Source organism: Temnothorax longispinosus, chromosome 2 (assembly GCF_030848805.1).
Source record: "Temnothorax longispinosus isolate EJ_2023e chromosome 2, Tlon_JGU_v1, whole genome shotgun sequence".
NCBI lineage: Eukaryota > Metazoa > Arthropoda > Insecta > Hymenoptera > Formicidae > Temnothorax > Temnothorax longispinosus.
In genome coordinates, this window is record NC_092359.1 from 9,144,729 (window position 1) to 9,171,106 (window position 26,378).

Genomic DNA, 26,378 nt, shown 5'->3' on the forward strand with positions numbered 1-26,378 from the left:
TTTACGTACAATGGTTACAATAGTAATTTAGTTACTTCAGAAAATGATTGATCACATACACACAGTTGTAGTTTATGCAAGTATAATATAATTAATATTTATATTACGAATACATAACTATTATATTATATAAGTGTACACGTATGTACATACATAACAAGAAATATGTAATTATTCTCTTCTTGATAATATTCTTCATTTGGAGTTAGCGCAATAGCAAAACAGCATGAAGAATCCTGTTTACCACATTGCGTTCGCGCAACAATTAGACAGTTAAAAGATTCGACGGTTAAATGCCCATTATACAATCAAATCGCACGCTCATTTAGCTGTTAATGAAACCACGTAGGGTCTCGCGGTTTCTTCGGCGTTTCTCATTGTAATAAGGGCTCCGTGCTCCGTGGCGCCTGAGACTGCATTCCGCATAAATTGCGGAAGAGAACTATGCATTGCACACACGTGTACCCGTCGGTGGAAAAACGCGTCTGCATTTCTTCTATCCGCGCAACTCAATGTCTGCATTAAAAGGCGGCACGTATCTGCAAAGTCTTATAAGCATGCGTTGTATCCCAACGATCTGCGCCTCCGACAACTTCATCAACAACCTCATTTAACACCTTCCTGACCGCATCCTATTTGCGTGATCGAAGGTGTTATAAAGGTCTCTTCGGAAATATTTTCTTGACATAGCGATATTTTCAACGATATATATTGAAATACAACGCACTCTATTAACATTAACAGAATTTGTGTGCGAATATTTTCTATGATATATAAATACTCTGTTTTTGTTAATTAATTATCTTCGCCAATAATCCATTCCGTTTAACAACGAGACTAACAATAAGTAAGGTACTTAGAAGTCTCAATGCGCAAATTGGCTTCGAAGTACATTTTAATAGTCGCAATCAACTTATTAAATAATGTTGACATCCTTCGGCAGACCGCCTCCGTTCTTAACATCAAATCAAGCTTTTGATAAGAAAGTTCATCGACATTGTACCAAATTTAATTGCCAGGATTGATGGCTAAAATAATGAAAATTGAATTGCTCCGGACATGTCCACAGCTCCGAATGGGACCGAAGAAAGAAAGCTGGTAAGAACAGAGCCGTTGATGAAGCGAGTCTCGTGAGAATCACTTCTTTTCGTTCTCTAATCATTCTGTACGGACACGAAGTATCGTCGTATCGCGATTTCACGGCCGCTACTCGCTCGATCGTTCCTCCGCGTCGGCCGCGGCCGCGCCGTGGGTACCGCCACGGTAAGATAGTCGCATCGGTATCGTATCGGTATGATACTGTTAACTCTTCCCGTGAATACCTCTCTCGAGGGGGATATCCACGCGGCTTCCGTTGCCCCTCGTCCGCGACGTTCCTGGCGAGTCAGCGAGAAAGCCGCACGTTGATCGTTTATCATTATTATTTATCTCCATTCGACGGTACGCGGTCCGCATGGTGATGAAGTTCTCGAGGTCTGTCGTCGACGTCGGCGTTCTTGTCACCGTTATATTTCTCAGCCATTGGTCTTACGCGGCGGGAGTAAAGAAAGCACAACGGATATTTGTATCTGTCGAAGGTACACTCAAGTTTTCATCGTTATTTATTATTATTTTATAGCGTTTCACGTAGTTATCCTACGTGTAATACAAGAGTCTCTCTCGACACTCGGTTCGATCAATCAATCAAATATTAAGAAAATAGTAACGATCTGTGTTAAGTACGCACGATCGTAGAATGACGGCGAAATTACAAGGTATCCAACATTTGCGGCGGTTTCCGTTGCGGGAAGGTTTAATTGAACCGGCCACGAAAACCGAGAGTGAGAAAGGGGAGAAGGAGAACGAGGAGGCTGAACGTGTCGAAGGCTATTGAAAGAATAGACCGACCAAGGTTGAAGAGTAGACGTCAACCTTGCGGCAAGTTCGCCGTCTGCGGTTATTTCTTTCGCGCGGGGGGGGGGACGGGACAATCGGTGCAAAATTAATTAACAACAGCTATCGACGCAGCGTAGCGATAAGAGTCACGGCGAGCGTTCGTGCTAATTGTAGACGTTTCTTCTTTTTCGTCTACCCCTCTCTTTTCTTTTAGTCGCACGGACATCGCGTTTTTCTATAATGACATGCTGCCCGAGGTCGGTGACAAGCTAGACGAGTGGCTCGGAGGCGGCCCCGGCTGCCGTCAAAGCCAATCGGCTCCAGGGTGGCCGCTCGGAGCGGAATAGATGAGTCACTTTCGGCGTGGTTCATCGTGGGTTTCCTCCATTGTCCGTTCTGTTGGCAGGTGAACTTGGAAGCGTACGATTTCGATATAAGGACGCTCGATTGCGAGTTTATTACACGCCAAAGAGATCTTATCGACTTTGGTATTGGCGTCCTCGTTACGAACGAGTCAAATTTTAATTACACGATGTAACTCCACGGTCAAATGTTACTTTCAGTTTTGGAAAGGATAGGATAAGTCAATTAACACAGCAGATTAATATGATAATGTGCCACTAGCTGGGTACTTCAATATAAATGAAGTACCCTTTTATTTTCTAAACTAGAAGTAAAGAAGTAATAAATCGAATTCAAATTTAACGCTTCGAATTGAACTCAATCGCGAATATAGTACGCGTTTGTTTGTAGATCATTTAACCTGATATTATTTCGATCGCATCGTTATACAACCGGATAACGGCAACAATCGCCTATAGCGTGACGCTCGTTAATTCTCCTCTTCTTCCACGGATTTTCTCGCGATTGCTAACAAGCAGTCCCACGATCCCCGTTATCGGCATTCCACCGAGCTGATAAAACAATAGCGAAGTCGCTTCCATTTCTCCCATTTGCATGGAACTTCGACCGCGATAGTGTCGAGTGCTTAACCAGCCGTATCGGATGAATTGACGTACGTTCAAACAGTTTCCGATAATTGTCGCCACCTAAAAAAAAAGGAACAATTTTTTAATCCGCTCTATCAAATACACTAATGCGTATAAAACTGTAGTAATTATAATAAAAAATAATTATTAAATAAATTATATTTAAAAAATACTATATATAATGTACTAGAATATGTGCATGTAATGATGTAAAAATAATAAGTACCTATAGAGTGATGGAGCCTTTCTGGAGTTTCTGGAAAAAATATTTCTTATATTTTTTTTATTACATTAATATTTATAATATAATATAATAAAATAATAATATAATATTAAAAAAAATAACAATATTTCTTTTTTTATTATATATTACATATATAATATAGAGTTATTGAATTAAAAGCTATACATTTTACCTAGTTTTTAGTTTTTAATTGCGCATAAATGGATTTCCGATGTTAGATCGCAACACACATCTCGGTCCCCAATTCTCAGCCCCCAGAAAGAAGATCAATCCGCCACGAGAAGAGCTCGCGTACGTTTCTTCACCTACATACCCTCGCGCGGATTACATGCGTTACGCACGCAATTCATTAACGTCACGTTGCTTTGCACTTATGCGCCTGCCTATGCAAATGAGCGCGTTATCTGTGGGTATCTACCGCTATAGGACCGCTATGCCCATAACACACACCGTGCGACTCCTTGCTCCTTACCGTTCCTTGCCGTCCATTCTTTCGCCCTCCCCGTATACATAGGCGCCTTCGTTACGCTTCCTTCCTCCTCGCCGCGCTTGTTCGCCGCAGGTGGTTCTCTCACACGAGGCCGGCTGATCCTCGCGCGAAACTGGGGATATATCGGGGGGCGGAAGGGCTCGCGCGCGAGCTTCGGCACCCGATTATCTCGGATCCGTAATGCGACTCACGGCTCCCCATTTTAATTTCATGCAACGATCCGCATTCACTGCAAGCGAGCGAGCGAACGGCCGTCTCTTCTCCATTTCCGCGTGTGTGGAGCGAACATCGCGAGAACCGGCAGTCGAATAACCTTAACCTTAACTGTTTGACGTAAACGGATAAGCATCTTCGATAATTATTGCAAACTGCACATGCCTTTTTATAGATACTTTATTATTTATTTCAAATGATCAGATCTTGAAGATCTTCGAGATGCAACGTTAAGATCGTTATCGAGCGTATACGGAATAAAAGTAAGACTGCCGTGACGGACAGCGTGTATTACAAATCAAATATATAATTATGAAGTAAATTATATATGCCAGGATAAAGATAAACATTTTATTGCATTTTATTAAGTGTTAGAATCATGTTTACGCCTACACTAAGAACAGTTAATTCTGTAGAAACTTCTTTTTCATAACGTCAACGTCATTCGCGAAAGAGAGATATACTGGTATCCAATCAAGCCCACGTATAATTTAACGAGACGAGATTATAGTTTCAAATTCATTTCGATAGAAAGACGAGTGTCAAGCAGAGAAAGGGTCAATATCGTGCAACTATTCGGGGGAAACCCACTCCTTGTCCTTACGGTGTTCCTTAACGCGTCCAATGCGACCAGCTGTCCATGTCAAATCCGGTGGTGCCAAGTGCCAAGTGCCCCGTGACTTCTAGCGTCTCAATTCCGCCACGGAGGTGGGAAAGCCACTTCCGCGCGAGTCAGCGAAATTGAAAATTGCCCGCTGCCGGAGTTACAGCACCATTAAGCTCGTTCTTGCCGTTCGTCTTGTCGTTCTACGTCGCAGAACCTCCCCATCCCCGTTTCTTTTTACCGCAATTGAACAGCCAAAGAACGTGGACGCGGATTTCTTCTATGCTCCTCGTGTATCGCGCATGACGAAGGTCACTGGAAAAGAGACTTTCCTGTTGGATTTACGAGGGAACAATCCTTTGTAAATCAAGAGCGTGACAGCTATGGGTTGGCTTATAGTTGCTTTGAGTTATTATGTTACTTTCAGTGAATTTTAAGACCATAAAAATAGGATTTTAGCATACCGATTTTCGTTACTGACGCGTTGGTATTTCAGTGTAATATTTAATTTTTTCATAGAACTTTAAAAAAACGTCATGATAAGACAATCGGATTTTCCATCAGCTCTTACGTAAAAAATATGTATAAATAATTACCAAAGTATTTTTTTCCTGTAACGTTAAATTTCTGAATTTTTCTAATTTACATCTTTAAAAAAAGTAATGTATGTAAATGTTTTTTTAATCGATATATTAATGTTTATGTAAGATGTATGTAAAATTTAGAGGCGGTCGAATGTATCAGGAACAGTATCGGAAATATGCAAAAAAGCGAGGAGAATTTCGAAGAAGTTCGTAGTTTGTCGCCCATTGAAGAAGAATCTGAATCCACGCTATGCTTCAAGGAAGCGTCTACCAATTGTAGCGAACCGGAAGAAAGTGGCTATCGGATGACATCTCCCTATAAAGATTATCAAAGGATACTGAGAAAATCGGAAGGTAATAGAAACTTGCATTGTGAATTGAGAATGAGATTCGATGACAATCCGATGTATGACTTTAAAGTACGCGACACTTTAAAGTACAAGAAGAGTGATTCGGCAGGGGATAGCAGTTCCGATGACGGACGAATGGAGCAAGATTATTATCAGCTTAGAAGAGTTGCCGGTAGCTATTGCTGTTTCGAGCCAGCTTTTAAAGGTTTCTTTGGGCGTTCTTAAAATCCTACAGAAAAATTAATAAAGATAAAAGCAGCGCGTAAAATATAATTTAAAGTTGAAAGCATAAAGAGATGAAAATACAAGCAAAATAATTTAAAGTGTCATAAAACGTGCGAGAGACTTCTCAGTTTTTCTATTGCATTATTAACATTCCGCGTTATCATTGCATAAAGTAAAACGGAATATGTGTACCTGTTATGTCACACAAGAATGCGTGTTCCAGAGGCGGAAGCTTCCGGCGACAATGACGAGGCAGAAATCGGTCTCCGTGACAAGTCCTTGAAGACCATCGTGGAACAGCTTAAGTGTAGATTGTCCCGGGCCGAGAGGGAGATCGTCGCCCTGAAGAGGTACCAGAATCCGCAGAAATACCAGAGTTACGAGAGATGCAAAATTCTTCAGAGAGATCTGCTGACTTGGCGGGATGACCACGAAAAGAGAATCTCCTCTCAAATAGTCAGATGGCAATTGGCGGCGAGCAGGAGGATATACGACGAGATGGGAAACATGAGGAAAGTATACGATAACATCGAACGACATCTGGAAACCTTGGAGAGGCAAAGCGCGAAATCTTACTTTGACTTTCAAAGGCAGATCGACGTGTGGGAGAAGCGACTTAAAGAGGATGTTATTAGTTTACACGAAAGCAATTTGATCGAGCTACGCGAGCAGTTTAGAGCATGGTGATTGAGCTTTTCGGTCTCTCAGAAACCAAACTGATCAAAACTTCATGTATACATCTATAAATTCCTTATACTTTTAATTCTTAATTAGAGTATATTACATGCAGTGTCTGCCTCAGTGTCGAATTGATACGACGCCCTACACGGAGTGAGGGAGGTTCCAGGTTCGAATCCTGGCTGAGGTAATATTTTTCGCAATAAATTTAATTATTTAAATTACGATGCTTATATGTAAGCTTCAAATTATATCAATTTATAATGACCAAAACCAATGGTCGAATTGTCACGACACTGATAGCCAATCGTTGTCGATTATAAAATAGAGTTTTTCTTATTACAATTTCATTTATTTCTTATAAAGTTGATCAGTTTGGTTTCTGACAGGCTCATTTAGTTGCCACTTTTCTATGATGATAGGCCTGTTCGTTCTTGCTGCACTTCTGAACTAATAAATAAGTTAGAATGAAAGAAAATATATTTGTTTCATTCTAACTTATTGCACTAGTTCAGAAGTGCAGCAAAAACAAACAGACCTAATATTATTCATACGTGGGATACGATCTGTGCGATTTGCTTTACAAATCTAAATACGATGATTGCAGGTCTGAAATGCAAAACGTAATCAATACGTCGGATGTTCGAAAAGAGGAGTGCGAAGCGTACGACTGTGACGATACAATTATAAAAAATCAAGATGTATCTCACAAATCAACTAATTCCGAAATGACAGTGTCGTACGAAAACGACGCTAAGTTTCTGCGTAGGATAGAGCATATTGTTAAAGTCGAAGTCCAGCAGCATCGTGATAATTTAATAAGGCGAATAGACCAGAAGATTGCAGAATTGTGGTCGGCTTTTGAAAATTTCAAGCACAATTTCCATCTAGATCGCGATTATCAACATAATTATATTGAAGTGAATACCGATGAAACGGAATCGAATACAACGGAAGGCTTGTGCGATTCTACTTGTCAAGAAACTGCGAGATCATATTTAAATACAGATTTCGAAGAGAGATGTACAATGTAAAGTTGAACCATACATCTTACGAATTACGTTCCGAAAACTGTATTGCACGAGTTACGTGCGCGTGTGTAAGAACAGTTATTTATTTTATTATAACAATTTTCTGCATTTTTTGAAATAACTTTTAAGTCGCATTATATTTGATACGTTTGCATGAAGAAATTCACTTCTTTCATAAGGAATATACATTTAGATTTGACAAAAATTACACGACAATTTATTGCATATGCAGCATATTATATTTTAGTATAAAGAAATGTAACAGCCTGTTGTGGTATAACTCGACAAAATTAGAAAAGGATCCCAGCAAACGCCAAATTAGTTATATTACAATTTCCTACTCAACAATGTGTTATATTGCATTTACATTGTTGAGTAGGAAATTATAAGTGAAATGTAAGTTACATGTTGCTTGGGGTTTGCTGAGATATCATTGTAACGTCTTCCGGTATTCTAAAGGTTAATGACGGAAGATAAGTCTCCAACTTTCTTGAAAATAGTTCACCTCGTTACCTCACCGTTCTAGATCACGGTGTTTTAGATACATCTGTGCGACTGTGCGACATCCTTCTTTACGTTACGCGTACAATGCCGGGCTGTATTATCAGCCATTATATTCTCTCAACAGTCATAGATCATGTAATATCGCAATAATCCCCGCTTCTTTCGTACGTGCATCCCCGAGGAGCACGTATTACGGAAACATGTACTCTCGATCTTTATCGTCATGGGCGCGGAGAGGGGCGACGGGAGGGCGACGGGACCTTATATGCCCATATAATGCGTGGCCGCGAGCGTGACCTACGGTACACCGGCGCTGGCACGGGGTAATTCGAATCTGCGATTCAGAGATGCTGCTTTACATAATCACTTTCATGAACCGGCCCTCTTCGGGGATATTACCGCTTATAGGTAGGTCAACGATGGACGAGATGTCGTCGTGCTGCCTGTGTATCGCGATTTACAACCGAAGCCTCCGGCGGGGCAAGCGTGTCCGATCGGATTCTTCGTGGGAAGAAGCCTGACGGTCGCCTATAATACCGGTGGCACAATGCCACGCGGAGGAATCCGCCGCCTCCGTCGACAAATCCATATCACCGCGGACGGATTCAGGGCTAATTATCGGCCATCTGCATATATATCACTTCTCGAGCGGTAGGTCGACGTTCCGCGATTCAACGCTCCCCTTTCCTTCGGGCGAGCATGTAGGAAGCCTCGCCTCGTTTTTCGTTTTCCGCGGATCGTAGATCCGCGTCCTCTGGAAGCCTCAGCGATTTCGCCGTGACGCACGCGGCTTCCGCCAGTCGCAGCTTATGCCGGCGATGTGTTTGCATGCAAGATTCGAAAGAACGTGAGTTATTACGTAACGTAATTGACGTATAGCAAATAACATAGTGCAACGAGAATTTTTAAAATTCCGTAATTTTATGTCTTCTGAACTCTCTCGATCAACTGTTATTCTTGAAAGTTAAACAAATCTTATTTTCTTAAAATTAAAAGAAGCTACAATTATATAGATAATATTAACGAATAATTGTGCATATATCTATTATACATTAGATATTATTAGACGTTGACATATTCCACAGTATTTGAAGCAAATAAAATGAAAGTATTAGCAGCTTTAAAATCAAATTCTAAAATGGGATAATATAAATATACGCATATAGTCTCTAATGCTTTGCGCATGAACTTATTAAACATTGCGTGTTACATGGGATTTCATTCGTGTAATTCGTGCAATTAGCTCCGCAATCACGTGATTTTATTGCGACACACTACATCAATATATTGCGGGATTAGCTGAGAAATTGAAGTGATTATGCGAGGCATCTCGATTATCTATGCGAAAATCAGACCTTTAAAATGTTAACATCTTGTTGTCAGGAGCGAATATCTTTGACACGCACGCACGACACAGATAAACTGTGTCATTTAATTAGGTCGATACAACCACACAAAGCAAATATATTAACAAACGTGATTTCCGTAAAAATTAGAGAATATTCGGAATTATTTTATTCACACGTTTGCTACTTTATTTAAAAAGTTACTTGCCACAGGGAAATAAATGATTAGTATACATATTATACATATTTCCACATTATATTTCCACATACATTAGCTATTAATATTAATACTAATTATTTTTTATTAGTTATTGTTACGATGATATAAACATGCGCGTTTATGGCCTATTAATAATTTCATTAATAAGTTGGAGCATTCTAACTGTACCTACGTATATTGCGCTTACGTAGGTAGATTCTTCATCAAGATTGATCAATTTCCAATTATAATCACTTAATTAGAGACGTCCTCATCTCGATATCCGTGCGTTACGAATTCGCTAATACACTCGGAGAATTGAGGAAGTCCTCGACGCGGGAAAAAAGCGGCAAGCTCGCCGATAATTAATCCGTTCAACCGCGATATCTAAATCTTATTCCGCTATATTGGGGTACCCCACTGAGAGAGTGAGGCATTTCTTCTCACGCCTATTCCGTACAGTCGACCGGCCACGACGGTAACAGAGATAGATCGAGTGGGGTTGAATCCTCGAGAGCGAGAGAAGCGGAGAAAGAGAAAGGAGAGAGAGAGAGAGAGAGAGAGAGAGAGAGAGAGAGAGAGAGAGAGGGACTATAAGGAAAAAGAAGAGTACGTCACCCTGAACTTTCTTCCCCGCAAGATCATCGGCAATTTAAAGGGTAATTGTCGTGCTATGAGCTAAGCCGTGCGCTCACACGCGTATACGTGCACGCGCGTTTACGCACGCCTGGCATAGTGAAGGGCACGGCAACCCGGAGGCGCGCGGCAGACTTAATTGCCCGAGACACCGTTAACGTTAGGGTACCGCTCGGCAACTTTCAATGTCGACTAATCGGCCCGATTCTCCCGGGGGACACGCGGTCGAGTCGCGCGAGAATTTATGGCGTTTTATGCGAGACACACGTGTGGTGACTGGAGAGCGCTTCCGTGCGTCGCGTCGCGTCGCGTCGCCCGACGTCGTGACGAATCCGCGGCGGATACGGTTGATTTTATCCGACGTGGATCGTGCGAGAGTTGCATCTGCCATGTCCGGATATGCGGAACTCCTTGAGAGACGTCCTTTTGTTGGAGAAGCTAACGGGCGCGTAGATCAAGCCGGCGTTTAGAGATTCAGGAGAATGTAAATAGCGATATAAACCCGATAAAATTCCTGGATGCCATGCTCTCGTGACGATGGTTAGCTCGCAGATGGTTGCACGCGGACGTACGGGTGCACGCTTATATATTATTACTTTATGATAAAATTTAGATAGCCAAATTCTTATTCTAGTAGTGAGGAAATCAAAAATTCATTTCGTGCAATTTATTTATTTTTTTTTTAAGTAAAAACGTTAAATTTATGTAGATTGATATTTCGTTAGCCTTTAGATATACCATGTGTGAAGCAACCTGTCATTTTACGTAATAAGGAAAAACGGCTAGGGCCTGCTATCGCAGTTAATTCATCGCGCAGCGATCGGCCCGTGTATCTACAGTCTACATTATCTAATCGGCCTAATCGCATTCCTTGCTACACCATTATTTATGAGGCATCGTACGTAAACGCGTAAAACTCTTCAGCCGGTGACCTCACCGAAATACAAAACGGCCAGTTTGCGAAATAATTGGTGTACGTAATTGGATCAAGGTTACCAAGCACCGTTGCTTCCAGTCATAGACATAATGAGGCCCCGCGTACGTTTACGTCGCGTAACATTTATATATATATTTTTTTTCGCGTATGCATATAAATGAGTACTTAGAACAATTTTAATTAGAAAAAATGCTTCGGTGTAATTAACAAGACTCGAGATGACAGCCTCCATCTGTTTGAGGGATCTGGTCGAGAGGAACGCGATTTATGGGCACAGGATAGATAAACGACGTCGTCAAAATGACGAAAATTACCGCGAAACGGCCGAAAAATGGGAACAAACAGAGTGTCACAGATTAAAATCAATGATTCATGTAATCCCGTTAAAACAGTTTACGTACCCCGTAATGAGAGGGATTTGTTAGCTTAACGGCACACTATCGCTTAGAGTAACGTTGTGCGTTAACAGGATAAAATCCTGTTAACAACTTTTAATTAAAAAAAAATATCTTTCTAATTTTATCTTGACAACACGGCGTACAATTAACTATCGTTCAGCATATTACATACGCGCTTATATTCATATACATTATATGTATAATCAATGCTTTCTCACGTAAGAAAGACATTTATCATCTAATACAAGCGTCTGATGACATTATCTCCCTCATTCACTATCACCAGAAAATGATAAACCAACAAGTACACGAGAGAAGTTACTTCCATTCTATTTGTTCTCGTATTGAGGCCTCGTTAGGCTTCAGGTAATATTAATAGTATAAACTGTCCCTCATCCTTAATCTCCCTCTTATAACGTTGCAGACTATAATAGCGCGGTTATTATATTCTACAACGTGATGAGACAACTGTAGTACAACCGGCGGGATGTTGTCGTCGCAAAGAAACTTGATGCGCTTGCGTTCGTGTGTGTGCGTCGCGTTACATTCATAAAAGAATTCCCATTGTCGGTGTCGGTGCGCCGGATCATGCAGAATCGTTGTGAAGCATCGAATCATGCTACGTTGGCAGCGCGGCGAAAATACGGTCGCGATTGTTCGCGCGGATCCGATCGGAACTATCGATACGGCGAAGGGTTAATTGAAGAGTACGCAAGTTGCACACCTTCGACCTGATAACCCGTCTTCGTGACACCACAATTCCCGTAGAAATAAGTGGGGTACGGATAAAAGCGAAAGTTCGAGTAAATGTTTCTGCGATGATGGCGTCTAGACATTATGTGATAAAAAAATAAGCTTCCACACACAATTTTCTTAAAATTTCACTTAAGAAAAATTATCGATTTATTAATTTCTATAATAAAAACAGAACTAATTGCTAGAACTATTAAACGTCGGTAGAACAGTAATTGTATTCGAATAATTATAAAAGCGTTGATATTATCTATTTTGTCACAAAATCAGTAGTACTCACACACACATCCAATGTGAAAAAATATCTTTACACGTAATTTGTCGTATTATAAGGTGTAAATATAAAGATTCTTGGCATTTCTTTAAATATACAAGTACAATAGAATAATGACGTTAAATCTTTAAATTGTTTGAATTTTTGTTCGAGCTCAATCAATATATTAAATACAATATGATGCAAATTTTTTATTAGCGGCTACAAAATGTATCGGACATAATAACATATCTAATGATTATAAAATTATATCATTTTGCCGGTACTGAAAATCTATAGTATACGTGTTGTAAACTATAGGATTTTCAATACTGGCAATGAATATCGAAACGCAACCTAACAAGCGTCTCTAAATTCAAATGACGGTCATGAGTGTCATGACGATTAATGAATTGTGTTGTATTTTTGTATACTCTTAGAAAATCATATTACGCTAATCAATATAATCTTGCGCAATTGTTTGCTTGTAATTTTTCGCTCGAGCAGATGCAGAAGATTGACACTGAAGCGTGACGCTTGCCTGGATAATTACTTACTTTTGCGTAAATTGAGCGCTCAGGCAGAGATTCTTCTCTTTACCGGGAATACGCCAGTGCGTTTCTCACAATTAACAAAAGCGAACATTGACGCGACGCGAGGCAACTTTTGCGACTATTCGACGTGAACGCAAAAAAATAGAATGCGGCTTATTAAGCAGAAGCATTCTATTGGTCGCCGAGAATCAATCTCTGCCAGTGTAAAGACTTTCCGCAGATCGTGACGACTGACTGACCGCAGAGTGTCGGAGCGTGAGATGACATCGGTGGGTCGGCGAAGAAAACAAGCAGGAACAAAGGTACATCGACGCGATCGGGTGACCTGTGCTCAATGGGATTTCAAACTTATTGTTACACCGCGACGACCCTGATCGTCAGGGTCACCCTTCTTGGATCAACGAACCCCAAGTGGAATCGAACGCGCGCGCGCGTGTACAATCTTTGATGACCTATAAATAAAATAATATTATAAAGCTAGAATAAAAAAATAAATTTAACAATTGTTATCATTGTGTGCAATGAGACTTTACAATATTGTGTGGGGATTAAAGAGTTCTTTTCTTACAATTTCATTTAAAATAATTTTAATTATTTTATTAATATACGTTATTAATATTATAGAAAATAATTTATTGTATTTATACATATCGTTATAATATTTCTATTATTGCACAATCTCTTTCAGATTTCTACATTACTTCGAGAGATTAATTATTCGGAAGGCAGATGGATCTCAAAGACTCCAGATGTATTTTGAAGAAATATTTTTCCCGTGTCTTCGTTAATTAATTTCTGGTCGCATCAGGCGGAACATTTTCCGTAATATGTTTTATTCGGTGTTCATATGCGTACGTCGCCTAGAATTGAACGGATTAGATCATTAGATCGCGTAATTAGCGATTTATCGCAGATTGCTAGAGAGACGGAGTTATCGATCTACGAGCGCGCTCGTCTTGATAGGCGTCTGCCAACTTTTGAGTGCAAAGATTAGTGCAACGATAATTTTAATACGTTCCCCATCTGTCGATTCTTATTGATCTTCTTCTGATTAAAATTCACCGTTGCATAACGGTGTCTCAATTTTAATTATATTACCGTAAGATGCGACACATACAGACAATTCAATAGCAGTTTTAAGTTATACTATATGCATAAAAATTATTAGCAGACTTATTATCTTCTAAAATTCTAAATTTCGCCGATCTCTAAATCTGTTAATTGATAGCCTGATACTTTGTATTCACAATAGGTTGAACGTAACACGACTCTTGCATCATTCACGAGTTCTCTAGTAGCTACTGACTTCCGAAGTCTGCATATACGGATGCTCTGGTAACCATAGGGCACAGCCGATCGCTTTGAATAAACCGCAATTATCTGTGGCTTAGATCGGATCTCTGGGAAAGAACGACTACGATTTGAAACTATTTGTCAATGCATGCGATACATTCGCAACCGATACACGAATAATTTCATGCAAAGATCGGCCGTTGTCGATAATGTACATACTTTCTGTACGTATAGCCGCAACTTGATCCTCTCTTACTTGTCTTCAATCATCAATTATTGCAAAGCGCGTCGAAAGTAACAATGTTCCAACATTTATTAGAATTTTCTTCGTCAACATGCACTTCGTAATCACATTTGTTCGATACTGAATTCGGGTTTCTGTATCTTGTAAAATAATTGCTAACATTGCATTTAATTATTTTATCATTTTAACATCTATTAGACGTCACGTGAAGAAAGGAAAAGTAATTCTTGCGGCGAGAGGAAAGATGTAGAAGACTACAATCTTAATACAAATTGCCAGTTCTGCCGCGTACAATTGTTCGATTACATTCATATATGAATATAATTGCCCTTTGTCAGTTGCTGGACCACACCCCTCGGATCATTATCGGTAAGATGGAATTACATCCGCAATACGTCTTTATCTGTCGAATCCGGAAGCAAATGGGCGATTTTGCACATAATTCTAATCTACATCCATCGACGCGATTGGCGATCTACGAGAAAACGCGTCATTATGCGCATCGTGCGGGGGTGTTCTGATAAGACACCGGAAGACACGACCGTCTTCTTCTCTCTTCTAAAGAGAGAGAAAGAGAAAGAACGTCACGTACCCGCGAGATGTTTACAACTATTGTGTTACACATGTATATATGGGATATATACATTTTTTGCACCGGCGAGTTTAATTGCTCAAACGGTATTGATCTATATTAGGTATCTGTGTTTCTCTCTATCTGCGTGTATTATCCAGTGCGTATTATGCGCGCGCGTATGCGAGTATTAGCGATTTATTTATCGGCTCCGCGCGATCCGCTCATCAATCTTATCTAATTATCTGCTCATCTATCTATCTAGTGCATTATCCGTTGACAGATAAATTCTCCCGCGATAGAATAATGATATCCCTACACATGTATATATACCGTAAGCTTTCTTCATTGCTCTATATGTCTTTAAAAACATTTTTTTTTTTATTCAAAACTTTCGTATTTTAAAACTTTTGACAACATCGTCATATGGGACGAACGTCTGTCGGTCTTTCGTGTCAGTAATGAAATTAGTCGCTTGTGGAAAATAACAAAGAGGACGAGAGATGTAAGTTCACCGAACCGTGGCAGCAAATGACCATGAAAACGTCCAGATACTCCCACGAATCGTAGAGAAGCAATATCGGTAATTTTGTAATCCTTTGTTTTCCATCAATATCATAAAAAAGATCGGCACGAGTTAAATTTACATTTAAAATAATTGTAAAATTTAAATTTAATTTGTTAAAATTTATTATCAATGTTACACTAAACATAACAGAGCTTTAACAACAATGTAATTCTGATAAGGATGATGGGAGAAGACATAATCGGACGTTATTAGACGTTTCTATCTACAGAATAAATAATTGGCTAATTAGAACGACGCGCCGTGGAAGACACCGCTATCCTATAGAAGTACTAAAGTAGTAATACATTGTTTCGAGCATTCCCTCCAATCGCTGCAGACGAAAACTTCTTCGGAAGCGCATCCGGTGAATGCCGGGTATTGACGTGTGCAGAAATAATGAAGGAAGATGAGGCGGTGGGCGTATCTCGTGATTTAATTATAAGTTACTTATCAGCAAGTCACGGTCGCCTTTAGTTTTATCCGGCGCGAATGCAATTCGTTAAAAAGTAAATTGTACAGAAAGAGAGAGAAAGAGAGAGATGCTGGGGCGGATAATTATTAAATTAATTTCATTGTAAGATAACATCTGACAGGCATCCGGCGGATTCAGAGGATCGATACTCGGCGTTATTGATGCAATTAATTGTCGATTGCCGTCAAAATTTATTTTTAATTACATTACGGTAATGAAATATTCCATTTGTAGGCGTGCAAATCATAAGCTTTACTTTCGCATTGCTATTCTTACTCAATTTTATAAGAAGTTATATTTAATTTATAATTACGAATACTTTTTTATTACAATGATACAAAGAATATATTGATAAACGAGCTTTCTTCCCATATTAGAAATTAAACTTATATGTAGTAATAACAGATCCACACGTTGATCTTTAAAGTGTAAACAAAATGGCATGCATGGATTGATACTTAACGATAAATTGGATATATCGATGGAGAGATGGATGCTTGAAAATGCAATTTATAGTTCCGTAAAAGGTGTATCCAATGGGAAAGCACAAATACCCTGTGATCTCTACGGAAGATGCTTTCCGATGCGACCGAAGATCGCGTGACTATACACTTCCTCACCCATTACATTAGTTCTTTATTCAGCGACATGCTCTTGCATCGTTCTTCTGTTCCGCATTTTGTACGACTGATAAGGTAGCTAAATGTATATAAGAACGATAATTTTCCTTCTTTTTTATTAAAATTACAAATTGGATTAAATTTTAAAATAATTTTTTAATAATTCAGTTTTATTTGTCTTCAATTTTCTGTCTTATTTTAAACGATCTGTTTGTCTCTCTTTCTCTCTTTTGGTAAAAAGAAGAATTATTCCTGTGTCTATTAATTATTGGACTTTCTCTCTAGGCCATAATGTTTTTACTTTCAATTTATTTTATCATTCAATCTTTAATTCCATTCGTCATCGTACATTCCATTCGTTATTGCGTAACGGCGCATCTCCCGAGTATGACAAGACAATTAAGCGGACTTTAATTGAACAATCTAATGACTTTAACAAACCTTCCGCGCATACAATTTGGTTCTTATTTCGCTATCGACTTCATGAATCGAAGAGACTCTACATTGTTCTTCTTGCTCACGCATTATGAATGAAATTATTTCAACAACGTAACGGCGTTGAATTCATGTGAAGACAGAAGAGTGCTCAGTAAATTTTTTTCTATTTTTCAGATCTGTGATATTTTCCTTAATATAGTATTGTATGTGTCATAAATGGTTGTGAGTTTTCGCGGTCACATGGGAAACAAAATAAAAAAAAGGCAGATTATCCTGTAATCAGCGGCATTAGTTAACGCAGCGTAAAGCAATGGTTAGAAAAAAAAGGTAGAGCTGTTACGTGCACGCATGGTATATTTCCCAGTATTCCAATTTAGCTCAATACGATCATTTCGTAGTCATTCCCGAGGCACGGGGCGTAGCGTGCCCATTCGGGAAGTAAATCCGATGTTTTAATAATTATACTTTCGCGAGACTTCCGTCGCTGCTTCCCAAAGAGTAACGAAGCGTCTTCCAATGCTGTTTACCCGAGGAATTCACGGAGCTCGTGGACTTTGCGTGTCTCGAGGGTAAGTACGGTTTATGCATAGAGAGGTTGAGGCCTGAACGTATAGTTAATGAGCTGTTAAGAGACAGGAGAAGAGCAAGGGCAGGCACTCTCCGCCGCAAGTGGATCAGGACTTTTAAAGAGAGGCTGCCCGCGCCGACCGAGTCGATCCACCATCCCACAGTCGGATGGACCAAGTTGCAACAACAACCGCAACGGAAGCAACGACGCCGCGATCCACCACGTTCCCGTGGATTTCCGAACGTAATCTCCCAGGTGCTCCCATCGATTATCCTCGCCTGCGAGGTATGTACGTTCTTCTAACCGCGCGTTAAAGATCCTCGCCGCGCGGCTCCCTGAGTCGTGCATCTCGGAATTGCCCTTGCGAGAAAGGTTTCGTTCGATTTCGCTAAGGCACGGCGCATTTTTCCACCCGGCGATGTTACGTGGAAAACGAGCCGGGTGAGCCGCGAATTGCGCAACACCCAGATGCCAGATGAATCCGCTCCGTATCCGGGATATTGTGTAGCGATGCCTGCCTTCATGTTAATGAGAACTGATATGCCCGACTAATTCCCGTGAGAGAAGATTCGAGGTAAAACGATAAACAATTGTGAATATTTAATTGTAAATCAAATGTCTGGTCGAACTAATTAGACAAGCCTTATCTCCCAGCTTGGATTTTGAAATAGTGAATTGCAAGTCAACTGGAAAATTAGGTTTAATATCGCGCGCGCCTACGGCATAATTGCATGATGCCGTAATAATAAAATAAAAATTAAATAACAACTAGTATCTTGATACCGGTTTATATATATATATATGAAAGTTAAATATGAATCATCAGAGAAAAAACAAAAATTTGAATACAACAAAATGTAATTTTATTTATGTATGATTTATTTATTTCTTTATTCGGTGTAGTACTTTAAGTATACATATAATAAATTAAGAAAAAAGAACTGAAGATATACATTCTGTTAGATTTTATAAGATCATACAGGAAGATAAGAATTATCAGCAATTAAGATAAAAGACTAATTGATTTGTTAAAAATTTTAACCAAAAAATTTCTTTAATTAATTTTAATCAATAATTATTTGGCGCAATGCAAAAAAGTTTTTTCAAAGATTATATTCTACTTTCTTATATAATATTAATTTTTGCGTGGCGTTTATAAAAATAAAAAGGAAAAATTTCGCCAACGGCACAAAGTGTTCGGAGCGCAATATATATTTGATCTTGAGGGATTCTTTCGAAGATTTTAAGCTTACTGGTCAATATATATAGGTATACGAGCGGTCGTCTAACCTTAAGGATCCACTCCGAGCTTCCGAGTGGAGCTCGTCGAAGTTGCCCAAGAGGAAAATCTCGCTCTACTTTGTACGGCGAGATTGACTTACGAGGAAACGATGTGGTATGAAGAAAAACGCCATTCTTTCTCACGAATTATTCTGAGAGAATCCATTCCTCATGCATTATGAACAGACCAAGGTGTTATTAAAATTTAAGTGGATTCCGGAAATTGTATTTTAAATCACTCGATATGCCGAAGAAAAGTGAGCGATGTAAATTTGAATTATCACCCATCGTGAAATTTATTAAGTATAATTTTGCTAATTCCGTTTATTGTATATGATAAGCTCTGTTATTTTTTATATTTAAATATAAATTTGTGTATATAAAATAAAAGTAAGGAAATACTGATTTGATATGTGAAGATATGCATCATATTTATCGGACTAGTATTTCTTCTTCTTTTACTTCTCTACATTTGATCAAATATTTTAACGCCATAGAAAATATATCGTTCTTCAACAGATGTTCAAATCTGCTTTTAAAAAACTGACTTCTGAAGTTTAATATCTGTAATAATGATTTTTAAAACAATTTGATGGCATCTAAATCACATCGCTCTAATGAATAGAATGCTCTCCGTTCGCTGCATGCACGTACACACTCGAGGATTTCATAAATGATGCAATTAATTAATTAAGATCTCAAGTGGAGCATCGATTGAGATTAGCCGCTGAGGAAATATTTTTGCAATTGAATTCGCTCGCTAATATGGGACCTAAGAGTAAGATGCAAGTCTAAATCCGTCTAAAATCAGATCGCGTGTCATGTCGGACGTTAATGCACCGACCTAGGCCGTGGTACTCTTCAAGGTTCCAAGATGCCGCAGCCATAACTGTGCAGAGAATCCGATACGCACATCTACGTACGTGTGTAGGTGTTCCTCAGTTGTGCGCTCTGTACTCAGCTGTTCCGAAAGTTCACACAAACCCGAACAATGGGCCGTAAGAAGCCGCGGCAATGCACGCCGCGGTGTTCCGCAGGTGCGCTTTGCCAAACTGCAGCGTCACCGGGCAGCTATCGTGGGTTTCGATCGACCCCCATGCGTATTACGGAGCATAATCGTCGTCACAAGGCTGCTGTCCCGTTTAACCCTCATTCGACAGAAAATAATGAGAAATTGAAGCGCGCATGGGCGTAAACCGGGTCCGCTCCGAGATTATCGAGAGAAACTCGAGCAGTCGGTCGGATCTCACTCCACGAGGTGGAGAATGTCGCGACGTTATCTTCCGCCACGCGTAAACATGGCCGTGGAAATAAAAGAAAGGAAAGAAAAGAAAGAAAAACGGAGAGGTGTCTGCGTGTCGCGATGTGACTGCTTTGATTATCGCCGACATTGGAGCGCGAGGCACCGTTTAACCGGCGTACTTTTTCGATGTTTCGCACGGTAATATCCTTTTAGTAATGTACATTTGTCGCGCTTAGTATCTGTCACTGAAGACCTAGATTAAAGGATAATAGAAAACGGAATTGCCTGTAAATCACTAACGGCAGATGTAACGGACATGAATCGGTTTGTCCGCTTCTCAGGACTAGCTGTATTCCATTGTCATTATATATACAAAGTGTTTACTCGGTTTAACGTAAATTCTTGTAGCTGAGCGATCCGGAAAATCGTGGGCATCTTCATAAAATCGCTCGAGTCGCTACGGTCGAGCGTCGACAGGTATACCTACATAGTCTCTACCTCGGCTATTCGGTACTCGCTGCGTACAATAATATCGCACGTATAATTTATCATCGCACGTTCAGACATACTGATAATTTCTCGTTTACAGACTGAAAGCAACGTTCTAGGATCTAAGTTCAACTTCCAGTCGTGCCCGAAAAGTCTCGTAATTACGGAACAATGCATTTATTATCTATCCTCAGCGTTTATTATCTTGCGTTTATTATCTTCTCTTTGATTTACGGCGGTGCACGCGTGTTATCCGATTCATTTCACGCAACGGATTAGCGTTCTGCGAATTAGCTTCCAGCCTCTCAAGGAAGTCGCGGATACGCGAGTTCTGCACCGTAGACAGATCGTCAAGAATAAGAATGCGCAATCGTGGAAAGAAGATTCAAGATTGCAATTTTCTGGAACGCGGTGGAGTTTCGAGAGTGCGCACATCCGCGACGCATCGCTTAACTTCCACGCATTCAGGATGTTTCCCAAAGCTGTTAGTGACTTTAGGAATGGAATGTTAACGAGCGTTGCAATCGCAATTAGTTTACCGATGATAGAAAAGAAGTTAGCTCGCGACCCAGATGTTTACCGATTATTATGAGATAATATTGATATTGCTAGTACACGTATGTTAAGCCTAATTATGTTAAATCATCCTAATATCGCGCATAATGATAACAGTATATGAGAACAGCGATCTCTTTATCAGCGATTACGGATTACGTCAGAGCATTCGACGGGATACCACAATCGCGCATCTCTTTAGAAGTTCTCACGGATAATTTCTTTTTATATAGCTGCATTTACCGTTCTTCGGTTTGTTACGACCCTTTGAACGTTTGATTGGAGGAATATCTGAAAATCTGCGTATACCTGGGAATAACGGTTTTAAAAATTGTTCCGCGAACACGATTCAGGTGCGTTATACAATTGAACATAAAGGAAAATCCGTAACAAAAATTTATCGTATATTTATGTTAGAGGATAAGATCTCAGATAATGCCAAATCATATATATAGCTTCTAATTTACAGAAATGTATATTATATATTGAAAGGAAATATTATAAAATGTTTATTAGATAGATCGCATATGTATTGGGATGTAGTTGGGATTTATCTTTGATTAACGCATTTTCCGGCATGCAATTCTGCGTGAACGCATCGAGCTGTGTTCTTTCAGTTCGTTATCTTTTAATTATCTTCCATTGTAGCGTCTCTCTCTCTCTCTCTTATTATGCTAGACTCAAAACGCGATCTCGATCGCATGCCGGTTAATACAGTTTTAGTCAGAGAGGTAACACAAGCGCTTACGTCTTCTTCTTTCCTCGCGCTGCCTTCATATTCGGCCGGCTTCGACCCCTGCCCCAGCGAAATCGTCCGTACTGCAATAATTTATCTCGCTACCAGTTCGTGTTCTCTGGTATACTTCGGTAGGTACTTCAAGTCCCTCGATCTAGATCGCACGCGGGCGAGGGAGTGAAGCGCCGTTTCTCCGTGGCAGCCCTGGGAATCGAACCCGGAACCTTGACGGCTTCTTCTTCTCCTTTCGTACTTGCCGCGCAGCATCTTCCTCGGATCGCGCAAAACACCGCCACGCAAGTTTCTCCCTGCCGTCAATTTCGTCAATATCGCTGGATATCGTTTCCCGTTATGCGAACGCGCAAACACGCGGGAGCCTCACTCGAAACGGCGGGCGCCTCCGCCAATATTCAATATTCCTTGCGCGTCTACGTTGCACGGTCTTATTGTTTTTCGACTACTCATCATCGCTTCGTGTAATGTGTACCTTCGTAAACGCCATTTTGCGAATAGCACATCATATAACTTTGCATATAGGAGAAAATATATGATGGGTTCGTGCGCGTTGGTAGAGAGTAATAATATAAGGGTCAAAGTTCTTTGTGGGGTTTCGACTTCTGGGTTTCGATAAATAAATTTCGTTACTGTACTCTGCCTCGCGCAGCGGAAAATCGAAATTACAAGACAATAATCGGAATCATTCATCACGTCGTAATGACTTTCTTCGTTTGTACAGTCGCGTCGACGAGGTGGCTTCCTCGCTTCGGCGAAACTACCCCGTGCAAGAAGTTCGTCACCGTGCAGTATGCACTGCCGTCCATCTCGCAAATTTCACTGGGTAAATTTCCCGTTATGCGAGCACTGAACATTTGTTTCGAGCGCTACACAGACAGAAGCACAGAGATTGTACAAAATTCCCGCATGAAAACTAGCGATTGCATTGCTCAGCGATTTCACCTCGGAAAAAATTTATGTACACTTTTTACATTGTTATAGTCTTCTAGAATTGATCTCTGTTTAACCTATTTAACAATACAGTGTTCTTAGATTTTTCTAAAAACTCCAGTCAAGTTTAAATTCCAATGAAATCAAGGTATATTTGTAATATTTTTATAGTGGTAAAAAAAAGTGTGGATAAGGACGTCGAATTTATGAGTCTGTTTATCATTAAGGATCAATTCGAATGTTCAAGCGGCAAGACAGGATCCGCCTCGGGAAAGCATCCTTTCTTGCACGCTGTGGCCGCGGAAACGACCTATTGCGGAATGCCTGGCGGTACTGCCACTTTGGCAATTTCCCTGCGGACGGTGCGCGGGATGCCGTTAGCCGAGTGCGAAGCGGAATCTTCGCGGAAACGCTTCGCGAAGCGACAGTAGTTCCTGCTGAACAATAGCCCTTTTTACTGCGGCTGGAAAGAAGGCGCTCGTGAATTCCTATTCTACTTCCATCTCCTTCTTTTTCCCGCTTTTCCCCTTTCTCCCGTCATCCCGCTCGTTTCTTTCTTCCTTTCTCCCCCCTCTCTCTCATTCTTTTATATTCCTCGTCTCTCTTAAGTTTCCACTTTATTATCCACTGATACGAACCGGCTGAAACGTAGCGAAAGAATGATAAACTTCTTCGCGCGACTTTTGCGAGGAACTTCGCGCTACGTGTCCGCGTTTATCGTCCGTAATAAATTAACGACGCTTGTAACTGTAATTGGCCGGAAAAGGCCGCCGATTATAACGACGCCGAGTTTTCTTACGGTGTTGCTTTTCCGATGGGAAAGGGACAATTACAATCGCAACCGAGCAATTCGAGTCTTGATTACTCGGCTAATTTGCGCTGATTAAGCAAAGTAAGTAAAATGAGATGAAACCGTTTACGATAAATGTGGAGGAAGGGGGAATGGCTAAGGAGTTATAATCTTGATAATCAACACAAGAGAGAAGAGAGAAAGAAGGTAGTTCGAATAACAACAAAAAGTATGTCAGTTTAGTTTATATATCGAATTTTTTTTATAATTGTAAAAAATTTCTTGGTAATCGTTCGCGTATTTTCTCATACGTCCATGATAAAGTTTCAGCAACAATTGAATTATCTCGGGCGTTTAATTGTCAATCAATTGGCAGGTGCGACAGAAACGTTGGAAGCGTACGGTAAAATTTGTCGATTCGCAGTTTCATCGACAGCTGTAAAACGTATCCTACCTGAACATACCTATAGCCGATATACGAAAGCAATAAGAATATCTAAGGAGAGAATGCGCGCCGAGCGGCGCTTGCCGGGTTTTAAGAAATACGTTACTGTTATGCAATAAAGAACGACTTATCGTTCTGCGTATTGATGCGTGCAACATATGTTGCGGCGCCGTGAATCGCGGTATTTTCATATCAATATCGAGCGCCCGCGTCTCTCCGACAATTATCATACCAGAGTGAAACGTCGGCGCATACATTATCGGGATATTGCCGATGATACAGCTACCTCCTTAACTGTACCGCCCATTACGATTAAATTTAAACCATCGGAGGGACGGATGAAATAATACTAGACCGTAATGTAGCGTTTCGCTACGGAATTGAATACCGGGACGCGCGGTTATTGTTCGGGCGCGATGTATCGTTCGATTTTCATAACGTTCCCTCCGACACGTGTTGCCGCTTAGCTTCCCGTACGCTTCGCGGAGAAAGTGATTATCTGTGCTCGCGCATTAATTTCACAAAACGATGATTCGATAGCGAGCACCGCAGCCGGCCAATTACCGCAAATTCTGGGTCAGTGTTAACTCCGCGATTTTCTTTTTCCACGTTTTCCGAGTATCCGCGTTGTAAGTCGTTTATTGAGAAAAAAGAAGAAACAGTTTTCAGAATCAAAATACTCCATTACGGGCACGCGTGCGATCGAGCGATAACAGAACCGGAGATACGTCAAGTATTTGAATATATTAATCGAAAAGATTATTTTGCGCGGCGTTAGTAAGTTGGTAAGTTTTGCTGAAATACGAACGGACTGCGCCGTTCAATTAAAGTGTCACGGAAACCGTAAGACTGCCGACAATATCATTGGAATATCTATCATCGCGAAGTTACAAAACTAACAAGTACAAATTAATTCATTGTGCGCCTCCGCTTGATACAGAGATCATTAGAACTAATTAGAGTGCGTATGGAGGTCGCGAAACCTAATTACTCTACTAATTAAAATAGTAAACATCGCTTTATCTTAATTAATATAATCCAGGGGAAATTATAACGCATTCACGTATCTCATCCAAACTTAAGCAGCAGTTTCGAAGTGCACGCAATGCGGGGCCCGTGCTCTTATATTATATTGTACTACCTATACTACACTTGCCATCAACAACTTCCCTTTAATGCACACTTATGGAACGTAATGACATAATGGCTGCAGATTATTCAATTTCCACAACTACCGTGAAGCATCACAAAGACTTTCGCCCCAAAGCCGTATACCTCTGAGCCATACTTGGTTGCAACAGGGGAGGAACAAGGGGCGGATGTCATGCCGTAGGAGAGTATTAGAAGAAGAACACGGAGAAGACGAAGAAGACAAAGACGAAGGAGATGAAGATGAAGATGAAGAAGAAGAAGAAGAAGAAGAATAGTCGACATTCTGGAATGTCGCGCTCCGATTGGTCATCGGTGGTGGGCAGCATGCCCTCGGATTGGCCCTAGGCGCGTTTCCCCACCTTGGTGGAAATTCACTTTTTACCGTCGTCATTACAAAACTGACTGGCATCTCCTAGACCATGTCATTACGGTGCAGTGCTCCATACAGCGAGCATCCTCTCACGAAGCTATACCCATCACCACCTACCACCACCGCCACCGCCGCCGCCGCCGCCGCCACCACCACCATATCACCATCACCACCGTCGCTTACCTCTCCACTACCACGAGTACATCACCGCCACCTCCACCGTATAGTCATCACCGTCACCGCGGTCACCTTCTACTCTACGTCTCTACGCGCTCCACGTCCTTCTCCTCCTGATCTTCCCACCTTCCGCGACCGTGGAAGAAGAGCGCACTGCGGCCCACCGGCGCGGCGGTTATCTCAGCAGAGTGTTACACGGCCGGAGAGAACAGTGCGCAGACGTTGCTCTATTTCGGCTCTAGGCGCACTCTCGCAGCCGGCACCGCCGTGAGGTACACTCGCGCGAATCTCCGCGACCGTTCGTTCGATCCACTGGCGGAGAGAAAAGAAAGAGAGAGAGAGGAGAAAAGAGAAAGAGAGAACTCGGTGGAGACTTATCTGTGCGCGGTCGCCACACTGTTCTCCACTGTCGTCCGCGTCGCCCTCGGGGAGTCGTCGCGCGCGGGATGTCCGATTGACTTCCGCAGTGGAAACGGGTATCGCGCGTCGGACGCGCGCAAGCGGAGGAGGACCTGTCCTGCGTACGAGTGGTGAACGGAAACCGCGGCCGTATATATC

At 40.9% G+C, this 26,378-nt stretch overlaps 1 long non-coding RNA gene across 2 annotated transcripts; it reads right to left on the reverse strand.

The window, feature by feature from the left end:
- Window positions 1-640: 640 nt before the first annotated feature.
- Window positions 641-25,951, reverse strand: LOC139808351 (uncharacterized). Of its 2 annotated transcripts, XR_011730844.1 has the most exons (5): window positions 25,827-25,951; window positions 5,767-5,916; window positions 3,581-4,730; window positions 3,091-3,120; window positions 641-2,924 (listed from the first exon to the last, which is right to left on the reverse strand). It is a non-coding gene; the product is annotated as an uncharacterized lncRNA (long non-coding RNA). The 2 variants fall into 2 exon arrangements; XR_011730843.1 differs by lacking the exon at window positions 25,827-25,951 and having other exon boundaries at window positions 5,767-6,719.
- Window positions 25,952-26,378: the final 427 nt, after the last annotated feature.